Source organism: Pterocles gutturalis, unplaced genomic scaffold (assembly GCF_000699245.1).
Source record: "Pterocles gutturalis isolate BGI_N339 unplaced genomic scaffold, ASM69924v1 scaffold47552, whole genome shotgun sequence".
NCBI lineage: Eukaryota > Metazoa > Chordata > Aves > Pterocliformes > Pteroclidae > Pterocles > Pterocles gutturalis.
This window is the reverse complement of record NW_010117264.1, coordinates 2,556-29,977: the sequence shown is the minus strand read 5'-3', so window position 1 is coordinate 29,977 and position 27,422 is coordinate 2,556. Positions and strand designations below refer to the sequence as shown.

Sequence of the window (27,422 nt, the reverse complement as noted above, 5' to 3'; positions counted from 1 at the left end):
TTCCTCATACTTGTGTGGCCTAATTTTTGGTGATGATTGGTGATCTTTTGTCTTTAGTTTGATATTGCCACTGGATTTCATGGTTCTTTCATGTTGATAACACTTAGATAAGAACTGTGCCATCAACTTGCTGTGTCTGCCCCTCAGGAGTACTCCCACTGTAATAGATCTTGCTTCAGCTATTTCAACTGGGAGTATTGTAAAGTTGCAAGAGTTGTACTCTCATAAATCTTTACTAGTTAGCATTGTTATATGTTTGGATGTTGTGCTTTAGCAGAGTACAGAGACTAAAAATTGTATGTGGAGTGACCTAGGAACTGAGCTCGTTTTGGAGAGGAGTTGCCTAAAAATACAGTTACAAACTAAGGGTCGGTGGGAATAGATAGATACACATTCTGAAAGAGAATATAGTTTGAGGGATTGAAATACAAATTTTACTCTTGTTTTGTAGAGTTCTGTCCAATAGGTATCTGTAGGAGCCACTGCTCTGTACCATGACTTGGCTGCTTAGGCAAAAGATTACAAAGATATATGCTACTTCGCACCCTTGCAAAGAGTAGAGAGGGTGTCTGTAAGAAAATCTGAAAAAGTCATTATCTGACAGTGATGATGATAACAAATGCCACAATGCAGTGTGTTTTGAATGCGCTTGAGAAATTATGGATCTCTTACAGAATAGATGAAAAGCAAGAATCCGTGCTGTGGTCAGCTTTCCACAGCATTTCAGGTAGAATCACAGAATCATAGAATGGTTTGGGTTGGAAAGGACCTTAAAGATCATTGAGTTCCAACCCCCCTGCCATGGGCAGGGACATCTCCCACTAAAGGTTGCTCGAAGCCTTATCCAACCTGGCCTTGAATATTGCAACAGAAGAGAGTAACCAAGCTATAGGAAGAAGGTGGTTGCAGAATGACGTGGGGACAGCTGTGGAAAAATAGATACTTAAAATGCGTATTGTGATGGGAGACTTGAGATAAGTAATAAACTTAAGTTTTTAAAATACTCTTCCCAGTTGCTCTTTGTTGTATTGAGGGATTATTCCTCAGCTTGCTTGTCAGAAGACCACTACCTTTTGTAACTATTTTTATCACTTTGTAGTATTTGTGGGTGAAACTTTTCAGTGAAATATGATTTATTCTATTTTAGAAAAGTAATGAAAGTGGATATGTTTCAACATTGGAAGTTCCCATCCTGCAATATGGCTCTGCATATTTTTTTCCTCTGGATCAGAAAAAAATAATCTAAAGTTTTATTTATTTATTTATTTAAACTTTTTTCTGAATAATTAATTTAAAAACCTGGAAATGACTTTGCAAAAGGCTTTAAACTATATATTTCAGCATACTCAGTGATGTGACTCAGTTTCTTTCTTCACAAACCTGAGGAAATTGATTTATGAAGCATTTGACTAAAAACTTTTATCAATTTTAGTCTGTTCTCCTGAAATGTTTTTAACAAGGTGATGTTGGACGAGGTCTGCTAATATTTCAGGCAGGCAAAAGTATTTGACTGAAGTTGTTCTGCTGTTAGTATGTTACTAGTTCACTGTTGCAGTGGCAGGGGCCTTTTTATAGTTTACTAATCTGCCAAACAAACGATTTCTATCAAAGAGGAAATTAAGAAATAGTGGAGTCACATGATTACTTCTCACCATGGGCTTACACTGACAAATAAGATGTACTTTTATGAGATGTACTTTTAATATAAGAAGTCTGAAATCAGGATGTCTGGTAAAGAAGCTGCTCAGATTGTCAGGCCCACAATTTATTTTCCCCCTTCTTGTTCAGCTATCCCTCTGGTAGATGCAAACTGACTCCTCTTTCCACCCCAGTTCTTTCCTCATCTTGTTGTAAGTGCTAAACATGGCTCATGTGTGCTCCCCGAGCACCTCCTGCTCCCTCCTAGACCTCCATGGACATATGCTATAGTGAAACATCAGTAAAACTGGTGGCACACAAATGTTGTCAAAAAAGAAAAGTCAGAATTGTAGAAGATGGTGTTGCCATGGGACCTGCAACTACAGTAATCTTGGTTATTGCTTGTAGGTATGATTTGGAATGCCTTATCATTTTGGAAGTTCATGCTGTCTCACTAATATACTTGTTCTCTCTTACCTCTAGCTCTTCTGATCCTATAATGTACTTTCTGCAGTGTTGTTCAGTATTATGTATGTCTTTTGAAATACAAAAATCTTACCACCTCCCCTTTCAACTGTGACTGTGGAATGGAGACTGTTGAATTCCTGTGTATAGAAGGCTGGTTTCAGTCTGCAACAGCCTAGGCACAGTCGGATTATATGATAGCTCGTATAACCAAATCCACTCTTGAGAGACAGGTTTTAGTTTGAGGTTTGTGTGTAGCGAGTAGCCTGACTGTCTGAGCAAATCCACTTACAGGCTTTGCTTTGCAAAGTGACCTCCAGTAACCCATTAGGTGCAGATTTCTGTAACTTTGACAACCTTACTTTCTTTGGCAAGAATTTAAAACACAAAGAAGAAGATATGTAACCTGTTACCCATCTAACTTTTGAGGAGAAGGGTGGAGGATTATGTTTTTCCTATTTTGGTGTGCTTTCCCCTTTTGCAGTTTTTGCCATTTATTGTTTTGTTTCTCTTTTCAGTATTTGACTACAGCTATAGAGATTACATCCTGTCCTGGTATGGGCAACTCAGCAGAGATGAAGGGCAGCTGTACCAGCTGCTATCTGAAGACTTCTGGGAGATTGCCAAGCAGCTGCGACAGAGGCTGAGTCACATTGATGTAGTTAAAGTTGTCTGCAATGATGTAGTGAAAGCTTTACTCTTGCACTTCTGTGACCTTAAAGGAGCCAATGCCAGGTAAAACCAAAACTCTGCATTTCATTGGAATTTTCTGCTTCTCTCTTTGCTTTCAGATGGGCTGTATCAAAGCAATGAAGAGTGTAATGCTTTTGTAGGCAACTGATAAAGAAAACAGTTCAGGCTTATTACCAGTTTTAGAGATCAAGCAGACTTCAGGGCATCTGTAAGACCTGTGGAAGGAAACAGTTGTCCTCCTTTTCTCAGAGTTATGATTCACTGCAGTTTCTGTTTCATCCTTGAATCCTTTGCTCTCAGTAGGAGGTGGGTTGCGTGAGCAGGTCCTTCGCGTAGTGTGAACCTGCAAGGGGAAGGAGAGGCACTGTCAGAGCAGTCAACAGACAAGAAGATAGTTTATTTGTACCTTTCCTGAAATAGCACCAGGGTAATTCCATTTGGTTTCCCATTTCTTCTCACTCCGGGAGGCAAAGCTTTGTTGTTTCTCTAAGTGGGCTGTCCTTCAGTAACAAGATTTTTCTACTGGAAAAATTCTTAGCTGGATTTTCTTTCTCTGCTTAGGTTGTCTTGCTATTTCCATGAACTTTCTTTTTGGCAAGGCTCTATTTGTCCATTTAAAAAGGTCATCTGTCCACTAAATGCTGGAGTTGCTCCCAAATCGTAACTGCAAATGGGATCTCTTAGCCTATGCAGTCCTCACATCTGAATGCACAATTTGTGTAATTGTGCATGGAATTTGGGCTCATGTCTGCATTTACCTGCATTTCAGTTATTCTAATTGAAATATGCTTTGGTCATTCAGATTCAACTATGCATTTTATACTATGACGTTGTCTTGCCTACAGTTAGATCCACATATTTTTAACACTCCTTCAGAGAAAAAAGATCAACTGTTTTCTGTCAGTGACCAGTCTGTGTGTTACCATTCACACTTCTTTCTGTTCTGGAGCAGAAGATAGGTTTAATGTATTTGTGATAGATGCCAGCTGTATGTAAGCTGATGTGTAGGAAATAAAGCCAAAAAATAAACTAAAGGGTGTTTAAATTCAAGAAAAGAAGAAATTAAGGTGTGTGCATGTTGTGGTAGATCTTGCATTGGATTCCAGATGTTACTTAACCTACATCTGGGGCACCTTGATCCTAAAGGTGGGGGAAGAGTTGGTTTCTGCAAATATGGATATGTGGTGTTGCAGGCTGCTTCTGGCAATTTGACTGCTACACTACATCTGACGCAATGCTCAGGAGTGTTTGTGTATGTGTATGCCTGGATTTGCAGTGTAAGTCATGATTTAGCAGAATGGGGGCTGCAGGCTCTTCCCAGTGCTGATTCGGAGCCCATATTTAAGGGCTCAAAGCTCTAGGGAAGTGCATGGGGGTGAAATGCTGTGGGGAAATAACTGTTTGAGTGATCAGTATGACAAGCAATTTGGGGATTTAAGTTCATATTGTGCATGTTTTGATAATACTCCTTTTGTTTTTGTTTTCTATGTATTACTGGCAGGGTAAGGAGAGACGACAACTCAGTTCTTAATTTTCATGGCCTATGTGAATACCTTTGCATGTGTAGGTTATACAACTGTTGTATTTTTTGTGATTACAATATGTAGTGTGATAAGAAACTCAGTAAAAATAAAAGGTGCTGCCACCAGAAACTTATCAGGGGCAGATTGATGTAAATGGAATTTAAGCACTTCAGATACAACTTGGTTAATCCTATTGATGCATCCAAGTTGTCAGGATAGCTACTAAACACCTCCCACAGTTTTTGTTTTTCTTTTATATTTTCATTTGCCACCCACAAACCAGGAATACCAAGAACTGCTTATCACACTCAGCCTCTGGAAAGGAATGTCAAGAGGGTTAGTATGAAGTTGTAGAGGTTCGATGCAATGGAAGCAGCTGTATGAAAGTGCTGAGAACAAAACAGTCACAAAAAAGCTGAGGTTTGAGCATGTTACTCATGGGTAGGACCAAGTCTAAAGCTTGCTGTTGCCTTCAAACTTCAGTGTGGGAAGTTGTGGTTTCCTGTCAATGGTTATTACCTAGGCACCACAGTAAGCATTAGGACCTCCTGGTGCTGATATGGTCGTACCACAGCTTGTAAGCCATTCGTACCTTCCTTGGGTCTGTTATAAACGTGCCATGTCAAATACTTTTTCCTGAAAGAGGTAACTGTGACATGTATAAATGATACGGTTATCCTCACAGTAAATGCTAGGTAAAGTGATTTCTAAAACTTGCTGATGTGTCTTGATAAAAATGGTGGCTGTGGACATTTTGGTGTTGGCTTTGTCCTTATTTTTTTGTTGTGCTTTTTGGGTTTGGTGTGGTTAGTTTTTGGAGGGTTGTTTTTTTGCTAGGTACTTTTTTCAGGTGTCTTTGATGCTGTCTTGTAAAGGTTTAAACTTGTTTCTTTTATTTCTTAGAAAGTTCAAGCAGTTGTCTTTCTGCATGGTCGAGAAGCTTAGAGAGCTGAGGGCAATACAGATGAAGGGGTGCATGTGGTTCTGGTAGTTCTCAGAATCAGTTTAATGAAAGTGCATGGTGAGCCTTGAATGTACTGATGAAAGTCATTTAGAGTGAGTTGCATGGGCTCTTCAGCTCACAATTGCACTGATTGAGACGTAAATGTAACTCTGAGACTCTCTCTTGAAAGACTAATTACAGAAATAGCAAGCCTGAGGGGTGCATTTTGTGATTGGTTTATATAAGGGTCCTTTGTCTTTAATTTCCTGTAGTGTTGCCGTTAATGTTTTTACGAACTCTTTGGGGTTTTATTGTTTTGGAAATTATTTATTTGCTTACTTCCTATTTTCAAAGCAGACAGATTTATCTTGTGTGTCATCATTAAGTTCCTGGTCCTGAATGTCTCCTAATGAGCGTACTTATTTTGGGGTTTCCTGCCCTTGTACTGGTGGTATTGCCAACACCAAACCTGCGAAGTCCCAAGTTACATGGGCATTGTAAATTATAACTTTGGTGTTGACTTTTAATTTTTTCACCCCTTTTAGGATTAATTTTTAAGTTCTTCCATGCCATCATGGGGGTTGAGAGTATATAAAAATAAAGACAATGCTTCGGGTCAAGACCATATACCTTACCACAAATACCAGGTGCCTTTTAATACTCCTGACTGTAATGAGTCTTTACAATACAGGGAGTTACCAGATGTTCCTGGTTAAAACTCAGGCTATCTAGAGTAGGTCCAGGTAAGAAGAGAGATTTCTGTGAGGTCCTTGCTTTGGGAAACCTGGAAGCCCACTCATGATAATCCAGTATAACGGAACTGCAGTGGGTCCTGCACTCCTGAGAAATGAGGAATTGTTGTTAAAGAGGTGTTGATACTAGCTCAGAGTTGCTTAGTTATAGCATGGGAAGGAAATGATGATATTTCTATAATATTGGTAATGTTTTAACTACTTGTCTTCAGGATTACCAAAGCAAATCTGTTGTTCTGCTTTCCTTTGTAAAGTGCTGGATCAATTGGCAGGTTTGCAGCAGTAAGGGCTAAAGTCTTGGTATTGATGATACACATTCAGTAATTGCATGAAGCAATCTCAGAGCAGGGAATGGTTACAGTAGCTGTCAGTTGGGTCCCAAAGAAAAGTACTGCTTGGAACAGACATGGTACAAAGGATCTGTATTCACAGACCCCTGCCTGATCTTCCACTAGTTTGGGGGGTAGCTGAAGGAAATCCCTTTACCTTCTGCCACTATGAAATAGCATTGGATGAAGTTAGAAATTCAGAGCAGGCTTAAAGCTTTAATAAAATGAAAATTATGGAAAATAAATTTACAGAAGATTAAGGCTGGCTTTGTAGCTCATGGAGGAGTGAAGAGGGATAGGACCTGTAAACATGCTGTGTAAAGCAAGAGTTCTGTCTACTGTTTTAAATCACTGAAGTCACCTGCATCTTGATACACCAATATATGTCACTATTAATTCAATCTCGATTGTTCAAGAAGACACAAATTAATTAAGTTGCTACTTGCCATTACTTTTCTGTTGTCTAAAGCAGTTGAAATGAACCTGGTTTACAAAGCTTGTATCATGCCTGTTTTGGAACAGTTTGCTAGATTGCCACATTTATATTGGTTGACTGCACACAGTTGTGCTCAGAATTCATGGATAATTGGCTGGACTTTCAAAGCTCTCTCTAAAAATAGCTGCATGCAGTTGTAGTTAAGAGTTTTCTGTGATTACTAAGTGACCTTTTATTTTGAAAATCCAACCACACAGTCCTAATAACACATGTTCAAAACTGGATAGGAAGAGAAATTATGCCCGTGTTACTATTTGAGTTATTTAATAGTGATTAATATCTTTATTGACACTGGAGAGACACTAGCAGCACTCTGCTTTGTGTACATGCATGCAGATTGCAGTTAAGTTTCTGCTTTTCTTGTTGATCTCTGCAAAATGAACAATACCTTTCTTTACTCTTGATCATATTCCCGCAGAGTTGAGGATCTAGGTTTTATATCAAGCCTTAAGAATATGCCTGATCAAGACAACTTAGCTGCTGCTCCGGGATAGTAAATGGACATGGTTCAGTAGCTGAGCAGTGGTGTTAATACTTCTGTGATTGCTTACTACTTCTCTTTTTTTATGGGTATCAGTGAAGAGGAAGCCTGAGTTACAAGGGATGCTATTTTCTGGGCAGACCTTTCGTTGACACATAATGTATTTTCCCTGCAAACTGATCAATGGTTATATTGAGGCAAGTAGAACTGTAATACTTCATGTATGAATGCAAAGGAGGATATAAGCCTGGATCTTGTCTGTTTTACCACTGGCATATTGATTTACTTTGTACCTGTTAAGCCTCCCACCACAAGCTTCCTCTCCTGCTTTGTCTCGCCTTTATTCCTCTTGCCCAAATAGCAATGAAAACTGCAGGATTTGTTGACACAACTCTTGGCACTGATACCCAAGGCTTGTTTAGAGTTGAATTTCCTGGAGACTTTGTTTTTCTGTTCTTCTCATAAAAATCTGGTGGGGTTCTGTGCCTTCCCTTTTGCTTTTTAGATCACAGTTTAGGTACGCTATAGCTAGGAAAACAATTGAATGAACCCTACTTCTAGAGAGTCATGTCTATATAATGGAGATAACTCCAGAAAAAAACTGAAACTCTTCTTAACTGTCCTGTCAACTGGAGAGTATGCAACTCTGCTCCGGCCTTGTGTTCCTGTAGGCAGGAGCATATTAGGTGAATGAGAAGGGTAAGAATCAAATATTTGCCTATTTGTTTATTCTGTTCTGTTTTCCGTTTGTGTTCTGTTGACTGTGTATCAGAAAGTCCTGGCATAGGTCCAGCTCAGCCAAGCTGTATATATTGTCTGTTGTCTGGGAATAAATTTGCACAATAGGGAGACAAAGACTATGAGAAATTATTTCTCTTGCATGGATGATAGTATAGGTGCAGTTAATGCTCCAGGGTGTTTGCAGTCCCAAACAGACTGGCATTCCTCAGGAGACTTGTAGAGAGATACTGAAGGCAAGGAAGAGTAGTCTCAGTTTAGTGAAAGTTTATATGCTCTATGGCTCTGTTTTGTGCTTTGCACATTATTAAAGTATAGCTTGATCTAATCACTATGCAGGATGTCTCACGAATAAGGTAAGAGTGCCCAAAAAGGATGGGGTTTGTCTGTGAACAGGAAGAAAAGCAATCGCCACTTGCTTTTAGTTCTAACTGTGTATCGTTGTTAATAGACAGGAATCAGTCATTAGGAGAGGTTAGTCTGCTGCTAGCCAACTGATGTTCAGAGTAAGTTATTCTGTGTGTCAGCATTTTATGTGTGCTTCTGGCTGTGTTTCTAAGTGGTTGACTTCGGGTGGACCAACCTGTCTGGAAGAGGAAGACTTTAGTTCCCCAGTAAGAGGTGGCTGTACATAAATGACCCAGACTTTCTGTCTGCCAGTAGTCTGCCTGGGACGTATCTGGTTTTGGATAAATAATGAATGTCTTTAGGGAGAGGATGTGATGGGGGATGTTTGATGCGGTGTAGAGAAGGCTGTAGGGTGTGTCTGGAGTATGCAAGAGGAAAGGAAATGCACTGAGGAAAATAGCTAGGTATTCGGCTGCTTGAGAGGAAAAGATCCTAACAACAAGATAACAGCCTTCTGAGCTTAGTCAGCTGCACCACCTGTGCTGCTTGATAATGAAGACTACACATTATCTTCATAAACCACTGCTCCTCAGAAGAACAGAGTATTTACATCCAAGCTGTTCCAAGGAACTTGTTTTCCAAGTTCTCTTACTTGTAACAGTTGAAACCCCCTGCATGGTACACATTTGAAAACAAAACATTTGATTTGAGATTGAGTAAGAGGCTCCAGTCAAGTTGAAATCAAATGTCATCTTTACATTCCTGTTCTGGAAATTAATTAAAAAATACTAATTTTGTCACCTTGAGACAAATGACTTGTATTATTAGAACAGAGTTAGGGCTATTATTAGAGTATTGTTACTATTCCAACATATTTGCTCCCTCCTGGACCGAATTGCAAAATTAAATTGATATATAATGCTGCTTCTGACAAACTTTTGGTTTGACTGTGTACAGTTCTTGATCACTTTTTTCACATACGGAGGCTCATAGCTTGGAGCAGCTCTGTGAGTAATGGTCGGTTGACTCTAGTCAGGACAGCAGCCTCTAGCTCTGGGAAGGAAGCAGACATTCCAGACAATGGGACAAGGCACTGGTATGAGACATGACAGATCTGAGCCTTTGTGACATCTCAGAGCCTTCTACTGAAGACCAGTTCTGGCTGCCTTTGGCAATTACTGTGATGCCTCTCAGTTGACACTGCATCTATCTCATTGTAACCACTGGCATGGTCACTTTGCTGTTAAACTGTAAATCTGTGTTTGGAGTACATCAGGCACATGGCCATGAAAGAACTGTTAGTGCACCTTGTCTCTACTTCTACAGCTATTTTTGTATAAAGAAAAGGTGTTGCTGTGATCTGCACTAAAGATTTCCCTTGGTACATCCAGTCAAACATATTATGAGAAGTCCAGAAAACCAATGGCACTTGCGAGGAGATGAACTGGTCAGTATTGGGCACAAAATCAAGGCAGGGGAGGTTTGCTCCCTGTTTCTTTCAGAGCTGTAATCAGAAGAGCAGTTTGTGGGGAGTCTGTAAACAACACAGACTGTTCTGTCATGGACTTGCTCATCCAGCAGCACGTTGCTGTGCATGTTCAGTGCTGCACAGCACCCACCCGGTGCCACATGCTGCAGCAGAGGCACAACCTCTCCATCACTCTTAGCTCTGAAAGACTCCCATCATGCCATCTTCCCAAAATGTACCTACCATGGTTGCCAGGAGCAGGGAGGACCTATTTGCCTGTTTGGTAGCAGGAAAAGAAGCATATTAGTATGATATATTACTGTATGGCATAGCACGCTATGCCTGTCCTAACTCCAGGCCTGATGTACTTTCTTTAAGTTATGAGCCTAATTCCTTCACTGTAAAACCAGCAAGATTTGGATTTCCTCCATCCGTTAGTGTCCAGGTTGCGTAACCCTTGCAGTTAGTGAGTGGATGATAGTGAATGCCTTCCCCAGCAGGCTGAGAGTATTCTCCTGCTCCTTCTTGAAGCTGAACCAGAATTAGCCAGAAGCAAGGATCTGGATCCACCAAAGGCAGGCAAGATGAACCCTGAGTCTGAAGCATTTTCAGTGATGAAGGAAAACTATGACTTTGTTCCCTAGTTATTTTTTTTTCCTGTGGTGGTTTATTAGTATAAAAGATGAGCATATTCTAGCTTCAGCCTACTGATCAGAGGACTCGGCTTGAGGCAAGTTCTCTTGTTTCTTCTCTGAATGGCTCTGTGATCTCTGCATGCCTGAGATGCTCAGATCCAAGCAAGTGTTGCTGCTTGATTTGGCCAAGAGGTGACTCACCAAATCTCTGATTTGGCTGAGAGGTGACTTGGAAGTTGCAGGTTCAGACCTGTAAGACTGAGCAGAGCCTAAAGTCCAGGGTCTCTCACCACCTCTGGGGTAAGTGTGCTGTGCACAGGGGTGTTGCCCACACATGCTGAGCCCCTACAGTTTCATGCTTTCCAGCTTCATGCTTTATATACCCCACTGATACTGGTAACAATAGGGTTGGTTCTCATTTGCCGAACTACTGAGGGGACTTGTCTGGCCAAGTTTCTCTGCGCTTTGGGAGTCAATTCAGCTTTGTCTGTTTGCCAGCACAATTCTACCCTCTTTCTAAATCTGTGGGTGGTTTTTAAAAATCTTTTTCTAAATTGGTTTTCACTTACAGTGTAGATGGCTGATAATGCCAAGTCTGTTACTTTTATGGGTATCTTGCACAGACCAATTTGATGTAGCCTGCAGGTGGCAAGTTAAAAACTGCTGTTCTAGGAAAAGTCAGGTCAAACAGGCCAGTTATTCACTGGGAGATTTATTTGCCAGTAACAAAGGAAGGATGGTAACTTCAGTATCTAACAGGTAGACCTGTTTCTTAAACTAGATATGATCTCAAATCCTCTGCTTAAAGGTTCAGGTCTATAACTAGTTTGCCCTACAAGAATGCATTTGTTTCTTGAGTTTTTCTCATCAATTGTTCAGAAAAACTGGACGAGACTTCCCTGTAAGTTCAATGATGGAACAAGTTTATTCAGAGAAACTTTTACCTCTCACTTGCTGGGCTCTCTCTATTTGATGCAGTTTTAAAATACTGTATTTCTATTTCAGCAGGTGAAAACATTGATAGGACAAAGGAGTTTGGAAATGTGTCTTAGCATCATTAAGAAAAATTAGCAGGATTTGAAAAATATATATGGTTTTAAATGTTTCTTTACTGAAGTTATTTATCTGATAATGAATTTTGGATATTTTATCAATTAGCAACTAATTGCGATGCAAGTGGTATGTAAGTTCTCACTCTTTTTTCCCTTTCTTCCTCCCCTTTCCCACTCCCCAGGCAGGAAGATCCAGCGAGACCTTTTTTGTTGCACCCATGCTTGAGGAGCTCTGATGAAGAAGTAAGATTCCTGCAAAAATGTTCTCAAATTCTGGTGTATTGTCTCCTACCCTCAAAGGATGTCCAGTCTGTCAGCTTGCGCATAGTCCTTGCAGAAATACTTGCAACAAAAGGTAGATCAAAGATCAGAGATGATTAACCATTTGCACCTGTACAATGTTAGTAATTATAGCCTTCATTATTTAGAAGTCGTGATGCTCTGCTTTTAAGTTCTGAAATTTAATTTGTGATAACCAGTAAGACACTTTATAGTCTCAAAATCAAGCATATACTTGACTCTCCAGACTTCATGCCAGGCTGTTTAGCACCTTTCATGATAAAACACAATTGGTCCATTCCATTCTTCTATTGTTTCTCACAGAGGAACACTTTTGCATTTTTAGTGATTATATGAATAGTTGTGGCCTTTTATATTTTAGTCAGATACATAGAGTCCACAGACTTAAGGATGTGATTATAACTGAGTCATGATACCAGATTTATTTTTTTTTTTTAGACTTTGATTTATGCAGTGTGGTTTTTTTTAATAGAGGGGTTTCTTTTTTGCTTTTTATTTTACCAACTACACTTTAACCTGATTATAAATACACTAGTCATTTTTTGTGTCACTGAAGGCAGATTCAGAAACTATGAAGTCTCAAGTATATTATGCGGTTCAGTTTACTTTTAATTTTCATTTATAGTGGCTGTAATGTCACAGCCTTCAAGGCACATAGCAGAAAGAACAAAAACACTTGGAATTTTCCAAATAGAGCTTAGCTTTGTCAGCGTACATCAATTTGTGTAATAGAATACTAACAGTTTTGTCAAGAAGGTACATGCAACCTCAAGTGTACTATGTAGTCCAGAACACTGGTTTTGTATTTTTATCAACTTGCATATTTGTTTTTCGCTTTTATCTGCAATTTTCTTTTGCAGGACAGCAGTTGTTCTTCAGCATAAGGATTTTGTTTTAAAATATTTTTCAGTATTGAAACCAGTGGTGGAACTGCTGAGTGATCCAGATTACATTAACCGAATGCTACTCAGCCAGCTGGAGTACAGAGAACAGATGAATGAGCATCAGAAGAAAGACTATACATATGCTCCTTCTTATGAGGAGTTCATCAAGCTCATTAACAGCAGCTCTGACATTGAGTTCCTGAAACAACTGAGGTATTTAATGTTTCACTGTAGCTCATTCAAAACTAAACATGCTTCTTTTGCCAGCCCATTACTGAGATTTGAATGAATTGTGATTTTTTTTTTGTTTTAAATTCAATTTTAGTTTTCTTTTTCTTTTGGTGAAGCAGAGGCAGTAAGGATGATAAGCCACAACATTTGTTAAATCTCTAATATAGTCAGCTTTTTAGTTCAGTGGCAGAAAATGTTAAAAAATTCCACTTAGTAGTATACTGGAAATGACTGTACTGTTGAAAGGCATACCAGACCCTTCTTTACAGCTTGCCTCTGTGGAGTTAGATGAAATATGTTGAATTTACACTAATGTGTAGTTATGTCCTTATTATCTTTATGAAGTACGGCTGGCTGTGGTGGTCTGGTGACTGAGAACCATAGTGACCTTATGGACACTGGGCGTGCAGAACAGCTTGCTGTGATTCTGTGACTTGGAAAGAGGGGTTTGAGTTCCAGCGCATTTTACCACTGGATCCGAGGTTTTCCTGGACTGTTGCGGGGAGGTCTTTCCCAGTTGCATCCTTCTTAAATATGTTAATGAACTCTGAAGAATTCCTTAAAGACCAAAAAAACCCACTGAGCTCCTACATACCATGAGTTTGTTTGATGTTCCTGTTTTCTAATGCAAGTAGCACCTGTTCACTTTCATACTAATTCCCCCCTCACAAAAATCATCCTTTTCCTTCCATTTTTCATCATAACATGAGATAGTGTGTGCATCTCAAGTCTGCTTGCCCAAGTACAAGATGTTTATGCTTGCCTTATCTTTATAGCTGAACTATTTCTCCTCTGATTTCTGATGTAAGTGAAAGGATAAGGACCAAGTGATTGGGAAGCAAGGAGCAGAGATACTACTCTTGTAGGATCTCCCTAGATGTCCTTGAGTTGGTTTTATTGAGCACTCCGAAGCTTTGGAGGACTCTTTAAGCCATCTCCAGAGTGTTTGTCCTAATCTGTTGCAACCAACCAGACCTGGTATTTTTTCCCCTTCCCTGACTCCCTTCAATTGCTGCTGCAGGTCAGCTTTTTCTCTTCCTAAATGGCTGCAGCAACATCTGAAAGACACAAGCACATTGATCCCATTTGGTGCACTTTTGTCATCTGCTGTGACCCAGACCTTCTGTTAGACCTGGCTTGATCAGGCCAAGTGATGGTTTACAGTGATGGAGTACGTGGGCTGCATAAATAACATTTTTCTGTTGTTATTCTCTTTGATTCTGAAGCCACTTGCATTTCTGAGATAGGAAGATGCTTTTAGGTGATGGTGAAATGGTTTTGTTGCTTGGCTACTTATTGTTCATCTGCTGTAAAATTTGTTCTTTACTCTGTGCCAGTGTGTCTTTCCTGAGAGCAGAAATTAGTCTCTATTAGACTCTGTCTAAAACCTAATTGACATCATATTTATTAGCATAATCACACTAATGGATCTACTTGTATCAAAAGAAACCTAACTCTTCTGTTGTTGTTGTTCAGGCACATTAATGCTCAATGTGGTCTCTTTTTAGCAGATCACTTTAAATTGTGTTCTCTAGTATCAGATAGCAGACTTGCTTTATGAAATAATGTGGTTTTGGCTGAACTTAGGTTTTTCCTTTCTAGCCTGTGGAGTCCAGATACCATTGCCTTGAGATGTTTTTACACCCCTCATAATGCTGATCAGTCTGAGCTGATCAGTAGTTGAATGGAAAAAGTCTGAGAAAATGTGTCTTCCTCTCAAAGAGAAATAGTATTTGATTTTGGAGGCAGTGTTCATCCTTCCTCTGTTTGTATAGGGCCAGTCTCTGGGAAGGTGGTTAAAAAGCGTTCCCCTGTGGGAAGCAGGATTCCTCTTCTGTTTGTTCTTCAGCACTGTAGGAGCACCTAGAGAGAGATGGGCCAACCTGTAGTAATCTCAAAGTTATGCAGTATGTTTTGCAAAGCTTTCATCATTTACTAGTGAAAGTTTACAGATTTATGTCAAGGAAATCAAACAGTGGTCCCTATGTGAATGGGGAAAAAAAAGTGGTATTTTAGATGAACAAATTAAATTATATTTCAGGTTGTAAATCACAATAGCGAAATACAGGAAAATCTATAAAGGAGGAATTAAAGAGGAAACAAGCCATTGTGCAGTTACCACTGAGGAACACAGTTAGAGTCTGTCAGAGTGACAGGAGTGGGGAGAATGCTTCCCATTCTCTTCCTACAACAAATAAATTACTAGCATGTTGTACTTAAACATGTTTCCCAGTTAGATATTCTTCTGGGTAATAATATTCTGTTTATCAAAAATGCCTTTCCTTGATTTTATTTGGAAAAAAAAAATTCTGTGCCTGTTCTAAGCAAGTGCATGGCATTCACGAACTGTAAGCCTCCTCCTATTGCTCCTATTGTTGCCACGTAACATCTTGGTAAAGAACAGATATAAGTAAGAACAATTTTCTGTGTAGGCTTAGCTTTGAGGGAAATTTATCCCAAGGCACTGCAGTTGCTGGGAAACTTTTTTTTTTAAACATCCCTGCCATGCTTAATCTTTGAGATTAATTACTGCCTATTTACTACAATAAACATAAGATGTGTTTCTCAATGAAAGAGGCCATGAGGCACTGATAAACAATTCCCCCTCTTGACAGACTGTAGTCAAGAAAGCTTGGACTCCTGGGTGCTCCTTGGTGTATGCACATGACATTATAGGAGAGAAGTCCCATAAGGCACCCTTCCAGACAGATTTCATTAACAGTTTTGCTAGGCTTTCTTGTGGTTAGAACCAGGTATTTGTTATGGGGTGGGTAGGGCAAAGATCCCTGGCTGGATCAGTGGCAACCTGTGGGTGAAGGGTGTTGTTGTTCTTGGCCAGGAAATCAGAAAAGAGCGGGAGGCTGTATGTGTTGGATCTCCGTGGAAGCAAGTGTACCGTGCCTCTGCCTTACAAATAGCTCTCCCTGAAAGGCTACTATGGTACCATGATTTCCTTAATCTTTTCTCTCCCCTTGCTTAGAAGTGTTACTGTAAGAAGAAATATTGTATGGATTTTCTGCATTGCTTTTATGGATTTTAAGTGATGCAGGAACTACTTATTAATTTTTAGAGATACTTTTGAATTCATGGTTCTTTAATATCTATAGTGGGCCTCTAACATTTGGTCACCCTGTCTCTTAGCGGAACTTCTCTCTATTGCTTTGTGGAAACATCTGTTTCATTTTTATAAGGGACGTCTGGAGAGCCGATGTTTGTTTTCATAAAAAGTCATTTGCTGATTTCCAAGGAGATGTTTTGGTTTGGGGTTTTTTTGTTGTTGTTGTTCCTTTCATACCTCTGCTTTCTGAAAATTTGGATTTGTTTGGGGGCGGGGAAAAAACCCAAGCCAACAAATCTTCTGGAGAAGGGACCGTTATATGGTGATCTATGAACATCGTTCTCAGTCACTCCTTATAATGTTTACCTTTGTTGTTGCTTATCATGAAGGGAGGCAGAGTTTTATTCCTGTTTTATCAAGTTTCCACAAAATGTATTGTCCCTATTTATTTCAAGAAGAAAAAGTTATACAGTGGCATTTCACCTTCATTTCCCCTCAGATTTAAGTTAACATGGATAAATTGTAAGTGTGCTTCAGATAAGGAAGAAAGATGAATTCTCTCACATCAAATGTGAAGCAATTTCGTTGTTCTGTCAGAAGACTAGAGATAAAACACATGATGAGCTAAAAACATAGCTGAGAATAAATAGTGATAAGTAAAAAAAAAATGGTGGATAGTTTTAATTCTGCTTTCAAGATCAGCATTGTATATGTTCTGTTACTAGGAAAGAACATTATTGCTGGCTCTGTGTCATCTTTTACTTAAGAAATGAGGAAAAGGGATGAATATAACAAAGAACGGGGAAGAGATAAGAGTGGGAAGCTAGAAGTAATGTGGATGTGAGCCCATGATTGGCCGAGTTTATCAGTTCACTTCTTGAAAATAAAATTAATACATCACATTTAAAACTTCCTCAGATGTTTACTCACCAGCAGCACAGAATATGTAGCAGCTAGAATATTTGGAACAGACTTTCAGGGAGAAAGGGTCGTGGTGTTTCTGTGGTGCAGTGTTGTACAGTACTCTCATTGATTAGTTACAGCCAGAGCCCTGTGCTTAGGGGGAACAGACTAAACAGTATCTTTTAGCATCTAACTCGAAGCATTTCCCTTAATTAAGGTAATATAATGAGGAACAGAATAGAGATGCTGTATTATGGTTTTGATAATGAAAACAGGAAAACCATGAATATGAATGAATGCGAGTAAAATTGGAAGGAAAAAAGTTGCAAGGTAAAAGTGAAAACTACCTTCCATGTGAAGTATTTACTTTGTTGTCTGTACCTTGTTTGATAAATTTGTAACGTTCACACAACACCTGAGTGAGGTGAATGAGTGTTGTTTATAACTCATTTACAGATGACGTAACCAAGGCACCAAAAGTCCAAGTGAGCTGCCCAGAATCATTTGGGATGTCTGTGTCTGAGCAGGGAATTAGCTGTGGGATTTCTGCATATTCAGAATATTACCCTCACTTATGGGGCTGTTCTTCCTCTGAAGGACTCGGCAAGAACTGCGGTGGTGGATGGAAACAACCAAGATACAGTCATGGCAAAAGGAATAGTGTTAGAAAAATTAAAGCTGTGTGAGCAGGTTCTCAGGCTTCAACTCAGTAATTGAAGGAGTTGGGTAGAATAAAGGTAACTGCAGAAAAAAACCACACTCTGGAAGTGTAAGTGAACGTGTGCTGTCTGTATGTCTATACAAAGAGGCAGAGGCCATCAAAATCCTAAAAGAGTTATAGGAGGCAAGAGGAATGGGGGGAATTGAACAATGTTGGTGAAAGAAGTATACATGGAAGAAGGGGATGTATTTTAACGATCCTAGACTCTTTCTTAAACAAAGAATAACTAGCCATCGAAACAGCAGACTTTCCAGGAAGCTTCAGCCTTCAACTAGGAGTTAACTTGATAGATGAGGTTAGGGAACCCCTGCAGGAATGAGTTAAATTTACTGGGATACTTAGTTCATTACCTGTATTGATAGCTGCCAAAGTAAGTGCACTGAGAGGAGTTTGAATGTTTGTTATGACCAGAACTTTGACATTTATGAAAGATTTAACTGACAGTCGTTTTCTTTGCTGAATTCATGGTGTCTGTTAGTTACACGGTTAGTTGTACTTAAAATTCAGTTTACTAACTGTATTAGCTATCTTCCGTTATATGTAGCATAGTTTTAGGTGATAAACAGGTTTTAATTATTCCTGGAGTGTAGTACTTCAGTGTTTTACTTATTTTAGGGTAATGCTTTTTTTTTTTCTTCTCCAAAGTTATATATGCTCCATGTATATATTGAGTGCATTAGCTAGAAAAATGTAACAGAAAGGTCTTTGCTTTTGAACTGAACTGCCATCCTCGTTTCATACAGAAAACTTATATTTAATGTTAAGATCATGACTTTACATTGTGTTCACCATTATTAACTGGCTGTGCGGTGCCAGTAGTTGAGAGAAGGAGGCAGTATTATTGTTACTTTGATGTTTTCCTTTTGTTTCAATATAACCTTTTTTTTTCTACTTCATATGCACACTGCTTCTTAGGTTGCAGACATATTGAGAAATGACTGTTTCTGGGTGAGGAGGAGGTGGAAGTGTTTTAGTTTTTATTAGTTCTTAAGTGTGTATGAAGGACACATTGTAAAAAATTAATAACTTCTTTTTTTCTCTCCTCCCTCTTCACCGTTATCCCCTACTGTTTTTAAAACTAGGTACCAGATTGTAGTGGAAATAGTTCAGGCAACCACAATCAGCAATATTCCCCAAGTGAAGAGGCAGAAAGGTAAGATTCCACTTTGTTAAGTCACATCTGTTGTTTTCATTTTGAAAAGCTGTTTGAACTCCCAACATACATATGCAATCAGCGTGTGTGGGATTTTTAGACAGATTTTAGGAATGCTATGCCTTTAGTATTTCAGTTCTGTTTCATTTGTCTCATTCTTCCAGAAACTCTAGTGGTGTGATTATCCCCCACACCATCTTCATCTAAGCTGATGGATCATGAGAAAGGTCAAATCTATGATGCATTTATTTTCAGAACTTGCTGCAACTAGGATTTTTGGCATTACAAATTTGTATGCTGAGACTCTTGCTTCCTCTTTCTCTTTCATATAATCCATTCTTCAAAGTCTCAGTCTGTTCTCCCTTCAAAACACAGAAGAAGGAATGATAAAGCATAATTGTCAGTCAGACTGACTTTTCGTTGTGTTATGTTGTTGTGTTGCAATACAGAGTGCTCTTAAATCCCTCTGCAATGTTTTGACAATGTCTGCCTTTTTAAAATGCACGTGCATTTTACATTTGTACTTATATTTAGTATCTATACTGCCTTTTATGGTTCTCAATATGTGCCACAACTGTAGTATACCTTCAGAAGATTATAGTGATGGCAAAATTACAGACCAAACTTTTTCTTGGACAGATACACTTAAGGTGTATCAGAGCATAATGAAAAGGCAATGGACAGTGTGAAATAGTTTGTTTGCAAACAAACAAACCTAAAAGATCTTGCTTTTAGGTTCTCATGTAATCTCTATCTGTCAGGTTAAAAAAAAAAAGTCCTTTTCTAGCTCCTTGTATCGCAAAGGAAAGCTTTTAAAAGTGATTCAAGCGTAATGAAAAATGCTGAAACAGAAAATAAACGTGTCATGGGAGGGGGAAGTCTTTGGGCAGTCTGAAGAGTTTGGGGTCCGTGATCAAGTTTCTGAAAGTATAAGTTTGTCAACTCTAATAAACCTTTTGTTTACATTCTCCAACAGGACTAGATATGCATTCCTGTAGGATAAATTGCTTGTGTCAAACCAAGGCAAAAGGAAAAGTAGGCACTGTTTTTTGCTCACGTGTACATTACAGAAAGAGATATTAATATTTCTCAGATGAAAGTTAATTTAATGAAAAGTCTTTCATAAAGTAATAAAATGAGAACAAGGAAGTTAACTCTGAGTACATTATGAAAAATCAATCTTGCTAAAGCCTGTATTTCCATTTGTGCTGCCATTGCTCTTTGTTGTGGCAAGAGTTGATTTGGGGAATGTTTTTATACAGTTTAGGTTCCTACAGTTAATTGCTGTCTCACTCTCCTGTGTCTCACCTGAGTTTATCTAGTTAACTATCCACTATTCTGAATCCTGAACAGAAGATATTTTTCTGAAGCTAGAAATGCCTAGTACTGGAGAATAGATATTAAAAGATTATTGCTATTTATTCTGCCAAAGTAGATCTAGTTCCACTTACTCTGTAGTGAAGTTGGTTGTGCATTTTTATGGGCTCTTGACTTTTACATGTATTAAAAAAAAATCCAGCAGAAATTCCACTAGCTGGTGCACTGAGGTTTTGTGTTAAGGTATTGACTTTTATTATTAATTTAGTCCTATGGCAACCTTGTACATAAATTAAGAGTCGATTACCACTGCTGGCTATATTAGCCAGTGGGGCTATTGTGGCTTAACCTTTTATTTATGAAATAGCCATTGGTTATTCACATTGCACCTGGATAAAAAGGTGACAGTTTTTTGCTTGACACATGTGGAACAGTATGTCCAGCAGAGGCATACAATACAGTCTTATTATAGTTCACAAAAATTTAAGGCAGATTTCTAATCTATTTCAGTTATTCTGCTGAGGTTTTCACCTACCAAAAATTTTCAGGCTCAGTCTAAATACAGGAAACTTTAAGAGGGCTATCAAAACTGTAGAGGGTTAAAATCTAGTTCTGAAGGCTTTTTTGTGTCTTGGTTTTTCCTGAAGTAGGTGGAGACATCTTTCCTAATGTGGTAGTGAATCTAACATGTTCCTGAATTTTAGGAAGAAAAGTTTAAGGAAAAAAGCAGTGCTGCCTTCCTTAAAACAAAACAAAGCCAACAAAAAACCCAGAACAGCTCACTGCTGGTACAAGATTGTTGCACTCTTGTAGAGCAGACCACAAAATTACTTACGTCTTGATGTTTCCCTTTCTGGATGCCACAGCATACTGCTACCCCTGCAACATCTGGCTTTCATGGTGAATAACTAAATGTAAGCTTCATGCAAAATAGAAATGTGTTTGCACAATCTCATTCTGTCTTTTTAAGCTGTTCCCCCAGTACCTGCTGCTTACCTGTAACAATGTGTGTGAGCACGGGCATTCGATGTATGTGACAGTCTCTCCGTTCCTGCTAGTAAATGAACTCTTGCCTTTTGTGTCATGGGCAACTCTTAGCGTTGATTCCAGCCTGGCAAGAGATAGTCTATTTCCTTCTTCCTGTGGCAAAGTTGGGTCCTGAAAATGTAACTGCTTCTTTAGTGCCTGGGTGTCAGCAACTGACCTTCGGCTGGACAGCGGTCTGTCGAATTCCAGCCTGGCAAGAGATAGTCTATTTCCTTCTTCCTGTGGCAAAGTTGGGTCCTGAAAATGTAACTGCTTCTTTAGTGCCTGGGTGTCAGCTAGAGCAACTGACCTTCGGCTGGACAGCCGTCTGTCGAGTCTGATATCTGCTCTCAGACTGTAAGAGTAGAGCAAGTGTAGAATAATATGTACATGGATATAGGCTCAGCTTCCATCAGTGTGAAGCATGGGAGCTTCTTGAGGCAGGGTTTCTAATAGAAAAAGGTACAGCAACAAATGTGAGGAGCGCTTAACACAGCAGGAGTGGCCGATCCTCTGCAGCAGTGCATGCTTAGCTACTGTCTAGGCAAAGTAGGTGATGTGCCAGTACATGACCAGCAATAAATATGCCTGAGTGGGATTGCTTACCTTTGCTGTTGGTTGAGGAGACATAATTTTAAGTCTCTAAAACTAACTGAAAACATTTAGATTATAAAAAGATTAGGTGCTTTATTATTAAATGATGAGTAGCCTGAGGACCAGATTTCAGACTGATGACTTCTCATATAAACTTACAGTTGCATGACTTCTTTTACTATTTTATCTGGTGATACCAAAGTATCCATTTTTAATGGTGGTGGCCAGAGGGGTTGTAGAGGAGGGCTTGTCCCTCAGCAAGGACAGGGTTCTTTACACTTGATTTAACTAGTGTTGGTGCCATCTATTGGCAAATATTTAGCTGTCAGGGCCTTCTAATAAAAGCAGAAAGTACTTTAAAGTACTTCTAAACGTCCTTGTATTAAACCCTCTGTAGTAAAAAATGGCATCTTATAGGGTCTTTTTTCTTTTCAGATTTCTATCACTTGATTCTTCTGGCATGTGAGCGTAGGAGAGCAAACAAAAATGTACAAAAGGATCTGATTCATGTTAAGCAGTAAGTTTTGCATTTGACTTCCTGAGAGAGTCAAATGTCTTAAAAGGTTGACACAAAATAATCTGAGAGGCTTGCAGTATGGTGCCTATTGTGGGTGGATGATATAACTTCTGTGGCCAAGAGAATTGCTTTTGGTCATTGCTAAAGCTGAATCAGAAACCTAATGTAGCCTTAGTGTTTTCAGAGGTGTTGATGGTTTATTTTTTGGAGCAGCACAGGCCACTGGAAATAGAAGCTGTTATCTTGCATGCTGACGCTACACTGCTTCCCTCATTTACACTTGCACAGAAGTGCTGAATCTGATCTGTATGTCTATCTGCGTTATTTCTCCTAACTGTGTCCTCCTATGTGACCTCTTCCAAAATAGTCAGGGTCACTCCAGCAGTGACTGTAGGAGGAGTCTTGGTTTTGTTGTTTTTTTTTTTTTTTTTCCATTCATCTTTGGTTTTCCTTCCTATTGGTATTTTTGGACTGTCCTCTTCTCTACAGTTACATGTGCTCTGGTTGGAAGGAACACATCTTTCTACATCTTTAACTGTAAAACTCTCTCATCATCTTGCCTTTTGATAAGGATTCCCTGGAAGTACTGAACCAAATTTGAGGTAAATTTTAGGTGTGGGTTTGTTTTGTTTTGTTTTGTTTTTTTTACCAAATCTGTGTGTTAAAGATTTTGAAGGACTAGAAATACTTATCTGAAAATGTTTACTGCATTTTGATCTAGTAAAGCAGTTTGTAAGAGGGTAAATATGCAGATCAGGCCTTGTAGGATGAGTGAGAGAGGACTTGAGTTTCTAGAAGCAAGAGTAGATCTTAATTTTTCTAAGGAAGAGGCTTCAAAAAAGCATCGTGAAATAGCAACAAAAGTAAGTTGCTATAATAATTTGCTGTGATTTTAAATTAAAAAAATAAATATTTGCTGTACTGTGAATAAGAAACTGTTTAAACACACTAGCTCTAATTTTAACAAACCCATTTTTGTTTCCTCTCTTACTGATATTGTATTACAGGATCCTACAAGAATTTGAGTGAGCATCCCTTTTTTACTAGCTGCTGTTAAAACACTATTTCTTAGGGTATTTTGTCTTAGGGTAAAACAGAATGAATCTCTCAACAGGTTTGTTTTTTTTCCCAACACTCTAAAGGGATTTGGTTTATTTATCTTCTGAATTTCTGTGCCTTCTACCTTATAATGTGACTTCACAGCGTGACCAGAAGCCACCTTTGAATGATGGGATGGGACCATTTTTCAGATACCACATTGTAATCGACCCCAGGGCATCCCTGATGAGAAAACTGGTCCTTTTCAAGCAGGGATTGCGAGACAGATTGAATAAGCAGACATTTCTGTATAATAAAGAGATCTGCTGTGTTGCAGTAGAAGATTTCTTCTGCTCAGTGTTCCCACTGTGCGCCTAGATACTTATGTTTATAAGTGGAGCTGACAACTGGTATAGAAACAGAACTGTCTGAGTAGGCTTTTTAGGTGCTGTGGTTCTGAAGAGGCTTGAACGTTCAGCTGTAAAAAGGGACTTTTCTTTTAGAAGCTGGGGCTCCAAGCTAACTTGGCTTGTCGGTTTGCGATGTGTGAGTTTTGTCAAGATGATAATTTAGAGTAAAGTAAAATGGATAGTTCTGCATTCCGTAGCATTACAGATGCCGTATAACTTACTTATGACAAAACTGTTGTTATGATTCCTCCCCCTCCATCCTCCACACAGGGATAAACGCACATAAGCATTTATTTTTGCATAGCTTTTTGTCAAAGCGTAAAGGTACTGTTGCACTTGCGTGTTGTGCTCAAGCAGTACGTGAGGAGGGAATCATTGTGGATGAAGGTGAAAGTTATTGTGAGTCTGGCCATGGTAAGCCTATTTGTTTTGATTTGTGATTTTTCAGATTGGCTCCATAGAGAGGGGTTGCCTTTCTCCTCCTAAGATCTTTTGTGTGCTAGTGATGGTAATGCATCTTGTCCACGGTTGGTTTGGAGAGATGCCCATCAATGAAAGAGGAAGGGAAGAGACTGACTGGTGAGACAGAAGTGACCAAGAGAAGAGGCTGTATGTGCTGGATAGTATTTTATTGTATATACATACTTATTCCCATGCTCAGATTTGCCTTACTGCCGCTTCGCTTTTTGTGTTGCTAAGCTGTGGCTGACATTGCATTATTTATTGCTAATGATCAGTGCCTAAATTCTCCTTGATCTCCCTTTTAAGTCACTTCCCTCAAATCTGTTGCCTGAAGTGTTTGGGATTTAGGACTTTTTTAACTCATTCTCTTGTCTGACCACAGAGCTGGTTTTCCCTTTGCTTCCACTACCATGGTCAGCAGAAGAACAGTGTGAACTGTTCTTCTTGAAGTCTAGTCTGCTTTTGCAGAGTTGAACAAATAATTTTTCAGGACTACATTTAAAAATGTGTAATTAAAAGTTCCTGAGAGTTCAAAGAGGTCTGTAGTGATTGGTAAATTATATATAGCAGGTTACGGTTACTGTTTATATGAAAATATTAAATTGATGTTTGCTACTTAAATACTTCAGCACAGCATTAAGTAGGCATTGCATGTGCTTAACTCTACTCTCAAAAAAAGTCTTGCATAAATGCATACAATGTGCATTTGTGTAGCTCCTTCAGAGACTAGTAAGATGAGTTGCTGCTGTACATGCTGCCAGGTGTCAGGTATCTGTAGTTCTTGAAGCCTTAAAGGAACAAAAACTTGTGCTTCCAGTTTTAATCAGGTTTTTGCAAAATAACTTCACAGTTAAGATGAAAAATATTTGTTTTATACTGCTTTTATAAAGAGAAGGAATAGCTTATGAGGTACTGCAATACAATTTAGTTTGTGCTTTAAGTGGTCTTGTATCTGTCTTAATTTATATTATTTTTGTGTTGTGTTGTTCATTGTGGTATGTGGTGGTAAAGTTTGTATGGCATTTGTTGGCATGACTATTGTTTGCAAGGGCCAGCATCCTGACAGAAACACAGATGATGTGAATACATACCACAGTTTAAGGTATCTAGTGACCAAGTAGCAGAACTGCCAAAAAAAGAAAAGGAATGAAAATTAGGTCTGAGGATTCATTCTCAGAAGTGTTTTTGGTGGGTTCTAGGATCTGTTCCTAGCCTAGTTCAAATCAAGGTGGTTATGAGTGACGCAGAGGAAAATGGGGAACTTTGTCAGAAATCGCTCTAGATGTGCAAAAGTGGATAAAGTGTGGGTTTTCAGGTATGCATTTTGAGCCCAAAGTATTTAAACAATTGAGAAAATTGAGAACTTTTAAAAATCATGTTAGAGTCAAGTGCAGGAGGGGAAATTTGGGTTTTAATCTTCACTTTAAACTACTGTCTACGTATTTGTATTAGCTGTAAATGTTTTAAATTTAGGGGAAGAGCTATTTTGTCCTTAAGTTCTTTACCTGCATTTTCTTGTTCTTGTTTTCTCTCATTAATACTGGTACCTCTGGTCAGGGAACTGAAACACTAAATTAAATGCTCTGTTGACTTCCCTGTGGAGATAACATGCCAGGGAAACAGATGGCTTTTTTTTTTTTTCATAGTAAATTCATTTTATCATTTGCTTCAATGAGAATTATCTCTGCAGTTCACTATTACGTGCCAGCTCAGATGCAAGTGATACTTAGCCCTTAAAAAACTAACAGTCTTTTAGGTTTCCTCCCAGCGTACATAAACACATGCAGCGAATAAAGTGAGATTAAAGATACGGGGGAGGGGAAATGGGAGAGTATCTGTATTCACATTACACGTAGAAATTCATGGAGCTCCATGTACCTTGAGTTGTCCTTCAGTATACAAGTGGCAAAACCTACAGTCACATGCAGTAGCTACATGTGGTTTTGAGGGACAAATAAAATTATGAAAACAGCCCTAAGAGGATAAGGTACTTTAATGTATTACAAATGTGTTTCAAATACCTATTTTAAATCATTCGTAAGAAATTTCCTTTTTCTGTGTATGCATGCACAAACCTGGCTGTCTGGTTGTTTCTTTCCAGCAGCTGTTTCGAAAACAGAACACTTTTCATCTCCATGGTTTTACTAGCATTTGATATTTTGAAAACATAGTATAGTATTTCTCTAATATTTATCCCTGAGCAACCAATTAATCCAGAGCCAAGGTACTTCGCTACCAAGCTCGAGTTGCAGCCTGCAAAAGCGGGAGTATTATCGTTGACGAAGAGGAAAATAAAACCAATGTATAAATATGAATCAGTTGCATCCTGCAGATATAAACCAGGAATGATTTCAGAGCTTTATCTGCTGCTGCTTTTTTTTAGGCGCTGGTAATTAGCTGAAGAGGCTGGAATATAGAGTATCCAAACATTATACCTTTTATTACCAAGTCTTATTCAACTGACTGTCATCTTCATGTAACTTCACAATTTAACAATACTGTGCAGTCTTGATGTGGCATTGTAAGATATTTTTTCTTAGTCATCTGACCATTCAGAGTGAGCTTTGGTCGGTGTTGTTGTCTGGAGGAGATACTGTATGATGTTCACATCAGGCTCAAGAAATTTGGATTTGCAAATGAGATGCATGGCAACGTGTAATGCTGGACTGGAAGCGACTGAGTCCAGTCCCTCATGACTCCAGGCAGTCAGTATTATCTTCAGTAGGGTACATAAGCCATCAGCTCCATGTGTTATCACGTGCCATGGCTGTAGGTAACTTTCTAATACCATCTGATAAATGTACATTGTGTAGTACAAGCCTTGGGCCTGTGTCTTGCGACAGGTTACGGGAAGAGAGCTGGAGGGGTCAGATTTCATTGGACACTTGAATGAGGATTTCTTTTTTTCTGAACTGTTTTATATAAACCCTTGAGATATCATTCAAGAACATTTCAAAATTGTAATTGTTTCAAATACGAATTTCCAATATCTGTGCTCATATGCATAGCTGATTCTTGAAGGACAAATGCCTTGATCAGGGAGGTCACAGAGGGAATCGTGCATTGGTGTTTTCGTGTTGTAAAAGAATCTCTCTGATTTGCTCTATATTTAGATTCAAAAGGAAAAGAAACTGCAGCAATGAAAGCTGACCTACTGAGGGCTCGCAATGTGAAGAGGTATATTAATCAGCTGACGGTGGCAAAGAAGCAATGCGAGAAGAGAATAAGGCTCTTGGGAGGGCCTGCT

The 27,422-nt window shown here is 38.9% G+C and overlaps 1 long non-coding RNA gene across 1 annotated transcript; it reads left to right on the top strand.

Annotated features, from left to right (window-relative positions):
- The first annotated feature begins 12,907 nt into the window (after positions 1-12,907).
- On the top strand, positions 12,908-27,400 carry LOC104463417. Its single transcript, XR_727567.1, has 3 exons — positions 12,908-12,958; positions 18,741-18,811; positions 27,289-27,400. It is a non-coding gene; the product is annotated as an uncharacterized LOC104463417 (long non-coding RNA).
- The last annotated feature ends 22 nt before the right edge of the window (positions 27,401-27,422 follow it).